We start from the raw sequence: 5,747 nt of genomic DNA, 5'->3' as shown, positions 1-5,747 counted from the left end.
GTTTTGACTGATGTTGGCTGGAAAAACCTAGTTGACGTTGGCTGAAAAACCCTAGCAGGTGTCTACTCAAAAGTTAACCATGACCGATGTCAGTAGAAAATATCTAGCCAACGTTTATAAAAAAAATCATTGGTCAACATCAACTAAAAAAACCTGGATGACAACGGCCAAAAAAATCCTTGGTCTTCATCAGCAAAAAATTCTCATGACTGATGTCAGTGAGAAAATAACCCTAACCAACATCATCAAAAAATAAATCTTAGCCGATATCGACAAAAAATAGCTTTGGTTGACATCATACAAAAAAATTCTAACTGAACAAACCTCAGTCAACGTTAGTGAAAAAACAACTTATGTCAATGTCGGCCGTAAAAACTTTGGTCACCCATAATTGTGAGTATTGAGCGAGAAAGAGTCGCAAGCAAGAATGTGAGTTAGAGTGAGCATCCCTAAAAAAAGAATTTCAAATTCTATATTTTTGAGAGAATTTGAAATCCCACTATTTTAGTCTGTCGCAACCTACCTTACGACGGAACGACAAAAGCAAAATAGATAAGTCAAAGTGTCCGTCTCCAAGGGAGGTAATGAGCGGAGTCACCACCAACGTTTATTCGAGGAAAATGTTAGAAAAACCGAGAAGAGGTCTGTGAATTTTGAAAGTTATTGTTCGGTAGTTGTTTACTATTAGTCGTTTTATACGACTAACTTTTGTATAGAAACTTTTGATAATTATATAGAAATCCTCCAAGTTATAGTTCTGTTTGTAGGATTGTAAATACTTTTGGTTAATAAATTGATCATTACTCATTATAATCTTCTGCTTGTAATTAATGTAAATTTCAATTCTATTTTAGGTAAAAAAAGAGAATTTGTGAAGTGTTGAATCTGGTGTCTTGCTAAGCCTGGTTTGTGCTCTTAGCGAGTATGTCCCGCTAAGCGAGGCACCAGCGCACTCAGCGAGACACAAGAATCTGGAAGAGAATCTACCTTGCAAGCACGCGCTCAATGCGTTGTTTCTCGCTAAGCGAGTCATCTGTCATCTTCCAGGCTAAGCGCGAGATTGGCGCTCAGCGAGAGGCCACCAACAGGATTTCCATATAAAACCTAAAAACACAGAATTGGAGGGGTGTTTTGAGTGTGCGGATCTAGAGGCGACTGAGTAGAGCAAAGGAGGCATCTTGAAGATCTTTAAAGGAGTTTTTGAGAGATTGTGAGGTTTTTAGAGGTGGAGGAGACATCCCCACTGCTTTGTATTTTTTTCAATTTCTCTTCTTCTCTTCTTTAAACTTGTAAAAAGGAGCTTCCTCGCAATGGAAGGCTAAATCCTCAGTTGGTAACTTCTACAAAGTAAATGATGTAAAATCTTTCATTTCTATTTAATAGTGTTTTCATGTGTTCTTTGTTCCTATCGGCCTTTAATTCTCGCATGTTTTTGTATTGATCACGCAAACGCATGTGTAGTTAGGATCATCCTCATTGGGAAATGGTTTGATCCTTAGAACTTGATAAGACAAGGCTAATTTATCATATATCTGGACACGAAGTGCGATAACTTGGTTTTTCGGTATGCTGTAACCGTAATGCTGTCTGGTTAGGCTAAGTTCAACAAGAGACATCTGAGAACGAAGTCTAGTTAGGATTAGGCTAAACTCACGAGACATCGGGGTTTAGTAGTTAGGACCTCAGCATAGAATACAAGAGCATTGTTAAGTAGAGAAATATCCTTAAATTACATCAAAACACCCTGTAGGAGGAACCAACATGTTCACATATTTGTTTTCACACACCATTACTCACTTTACTCGATTTCATTTGGACTAGATCATACTTTTATTTCTCTTTTCAACCATTAATTGTATCACCAATGCCTGCTCGCCAAACGACAACTTTTACCAAGTAAAACAAGTTCCGTGAGATCAATAATCGGTATTCTTACCATTTTAATACTACTTACATGCCCCGGTACACTTACCAGGCAACGATCATTTTTTTGGCATTGTTGCCGGGGAACTTCTTTCTATTTGGAAAAGTTCAGTTCGGCTTGTAAGCATTTTATTTGTTATTCTTTGATTTGTTTGTGAATATTTATTTTGCGTTTATAATTGGTTTCCTCTTGAATTGGATAACCGTTGTTTCTGTTAGTGTTTTGTATGCACAGATCTTCTACAGGTGAATTAGTTCCTTTGGACCTGGAAGTTGATGCAACTTGCCGAAGGAATAGAGCCGAACGAAGACGAAAAATATTACAAGATAGAACAGTAGCTTCCATTTTGGAAGACGAGGCCCAATCCTCTGAATCTTCATCATCCTATTCTCCATCATCAAGGGAATCTGCAATCGATTTGCTCGAAGCCATCATTATGGCCGATGAACAACCAAGACGTATGACCCTTGAAGACTATTCCAGTAGTTCTGTGCCACAATTCTTTACCAGCATTGCACGGCCAGAAGTTCAAGCTCACAACATAACATATCCTCATTCTTTAATTCAATTGATACAGAGGAACCTTTTTCATGGCCTACCAAATGAAGATCCCTATGCACACCTAGCAACATACATTATAATCTGTAACACTGTGAAGATTGCTGGAGTACCAGAAGACGCTATTAGGCTCAGCTTGTTGTCATTTTCATTAGCGGGAGAAGCAAAGAGATGGTTGCAATAATTCAAAGGCAATAGTTTGAAGACTTGGGAAGAGATAGTGGAAAAGTTTTTAAAGAATTACTTTCCTAAGTCTAAAACTGCTAAAGGGAAGGCAACAATTTCTTCATTTCATCAATTCCCTAATGAGTCTCTGAGTGAAGCACTTGAGAGGTTCCGTAGCTTGTTACGGAAGACTCCCACACATGTTCATTGATGGGCTAAGACTGCAATCTAAATAGTTATTGGATGCTTCAGCAGGAGGGAAGATAAAAGTGAAGACTCCTGAGGAAGCAATGGAGCTGATTGAAAACATGGCTACTAGTGATCACGCCATCTTGCGTGATAGAGTGCATGTACCCACTAAGAAGAGTTTGTTGGAGTTATCGTCACAGGATGCGTTGTTGGCACAAAATAAGTTTCTTTCCAAGAAACTTGAAGTCTTAACTGAAACCCTAAGTAAGTTGCCAACCCAATTATCTGCTAGTCAACCTTCACCTTCTTCTGTTTTGGAGGTTGCAGGTTGTGCTATTTATGGCAGAGCTCATGAATCTGACCGTTGTATTTCCACTGAAGAACACAGTCATGAAGTTAACTATATGGGAAATCAACAAAGGCAGGGTTACAATCATGGTGGATACTCAGGTTTCTAGCATGGTCTTAATTATAATCAGCAAGGACAATGGAGATCTCATCCTGGCAACCAATACGAACAAAGACCAGGGTGGACCTTCAAACAGGCCACCACAACAAGGGCCAAATCTTTATGAGAGGGCTACAAAGCTGGAGGAGACTCTCGCTCAATTTATGCAAGTCACAATGTCTAACCAAAAGAGCACGGAATCAGCCATCAAGAACCTTGAGGTCCAAGTGGGACAGTTAGCTAAGCAAATTGCAGAGAAGTCATCAAGCATTTTTGGGGCAAACACTAAGAAAAATCCCAAAGAGGAATGCAAAGTTGTAATGACCAGAAGTATGAGGCCTGTGTTAGCTGAGAATGAGGGTGAAGTTACTGTAAAGGAACCAGTTGTTGTGGAGGATGTTATTGAGGAGGAAGATGATGAAAAACAGAAGAGGGACACACCAATAACTGTCAGTGAGAGGAAAATAAAGAGTGATAGAGAAAAGGAAAATGAGAAAGAAAAAGAAAAAGAAAAAAGAGAAAAATGAAAAAATTGAAAAAAATAATGAGAAGAAAAAGAGTAAGAGTGAGTTAGCTGTAGAAGCAAAGCTTCATGGTGAATCAAAGGTGATTCAAAGATGTTTTGATGATAAAAATGATGATAACAAAAGATGATGACAAAGGTGATGACAAAAAGCTCAAAGATCAATCAAAGAACAACTCAAGTGAATCAAAGATCAATCAAAGAACAACTCAAGTGAATCAAGAACAATTCAAGAGTTCAAGATAAGAATCAAGAAGAATTCAAGACTCAAGAAGAAAGTTTAGAGTCAAGAATCAAGATTCAAGGTTCAAGATCTTAAGAATCAAGATCAAGATTCAAGACTCAAGATTCAAGAATCAAGAGAAGGCTTAATCAAGATAAGTATGAAATTTTTTTCTCAAAAATTGAGTAGCACATGATTTTTCTCAAAACATGTTTACCAAAGAGTTTTTACTCTCTGGTAATCAATTACCCGATTGTTGTAATCGATTACTAGTAGCAAAATTGTTTTGAAAAAGTTTTCAAATTGAATTTACAACGTTCCAATTAATTTCAGAAAGCTGTAATCGATTACAATGTTTTGGTAATCGATTACCAGTGCCTTTGAACGTTGAAATTCAAATTCAAATGTGAAGAGTCACATCCTTTCACATAAAAGCTTTGTGTAATCGATTACACTTATTTGGTAATCGATTACCAATGATTGTTTCTGAAAAAAATCAAAAGATGTAACTCTTCAAAAAGGTTTTTTGACTTTTTCAAATTGGTTTTAAAGTTTTTCTAAAAGACATAACTCTTCTAATGGTTGTCTTGACCAGACATGAAAAGTCTATAAAAACAAGGTTTTGTTTTGCATTTTAAGGAATCTTGAACACTTATTCAATCAATCTTTTACAAGCCCTAAATCTCTTTGAACTTCTTCTTCTTCTTTGTACCAAAAGCTTTCTGAAGTTTTCTGGTTTTCCAAACCTTGAAAACTTGTGCTATTCATCTTTTCATTCTCTTCTCCCTTTGCGAAAAAGAATTCGCCAAGGACTAACCGCCTGAATTCTTTTTGTGTCTCTCTTCTCCCTTTTCCAAAAGAACGAAGGACTAACTGCCTGAATTCTTTTGTGTCTCCCTTCTCCCTTGTCAAAGAATTCAAAACGACACAGTCTGAGAATTCTTTTGATTCTTCCCTTTCCCTAATACAAAAGTGTTCAAAGGACTAACCGCTTGAGAATTCTTTTGTATCCCCATTGACAAAGTATCAAAGGTTTAACCGCTTGAGATCTTTGTCTTAACACATTGGAGGGTACATCCTTTGTAGTACAAGTAGAGGGTACATCTACTTGGGTTTGACTGAGAACAAGAGAGGGTATATCTCTTGTGGATCAGTTCTAGTGGAGGGTACATCCACTAGGGTTTCAAAGAGAACAAGGGAGGGTACATCCCTTGTGGATCTTTGCTTGTAAAAGGATTTTTACAAGGTTGAAAGAAATCTCAAGGACCGCAGGTCGCTTGGGGACTGGATGTGGGCACGGGTTGTTGCCGAACCAGTATAAAAACTCTTATGTGTTTGTTTACTTCTTCCCTACTCTTTTACTTTTCGCTTTGCATTTAATTTCTACTTTTACTTTTTGTTAAGTTTCTCTTCTACTCCATATTCTCTTAACAACATAAGTAAAAGCCTTAGAAGAGTAATTTTTAATTAGTAAAGGTTTAGGAATAATTAATTCAACCCCCCCTTCTTAATTATTCTGAGGCCACTTGATCCAACATTAGCAAGAGAGAAAAGAAAGGAAGTAGCTTCTGATGAAGGAAAAGAGGTGCCATACCCTTTGGTACCTTCCAAGAAAGACAAGGAACGCCATCTGGCGAGATTCCTTGATATTTTTAGGAAACTAGAAATTACTATGCCTTTTGGAGAAGCTCTATAGCAAATGCTGCTCTACTCTAAA

At 37.4% G+C, this 5,747-nt stretch overlaps 1 non-coding gene across 1 annotated transcript; it reads left to right on the top strand.

Annotated features, from left to right (window-relative positions):
- Positions 1-414: 414 nt before the first annotated feature.
- On the top strand, positions 415-532 carry MIR5772 (microRNA MIR5772). The gene has a single exon (NR_126628.1). It is a non-coding gene; the product is annotated as a microRNA MIR5772 (primary transcript).
- The last annotated feature ends 5,215 nt before the right edge of the window (positions 533-5,747 follow it).

The sequence above is a fragment of the Glycine max genome, chromosome 3, assembly GCF_000004515.6.
Source record: "Glycine max cultivar Williams 82 chromosome 3, Glycine_max_v4.0, whole genome shotgun sequence".
In the NCBI taxonomy this organism is placed as follows: domain Eukaryota; kingdom Viridiplantae; phylum Streptophyta; class Magnoliopsida; order Fabales; family Fabaceae; genus Glycine; species Glycine max.
Note: the sequence above shows the minus strand (reverse complement) of the source record. Positions and strands in the feature narration are given on the sequence as shown.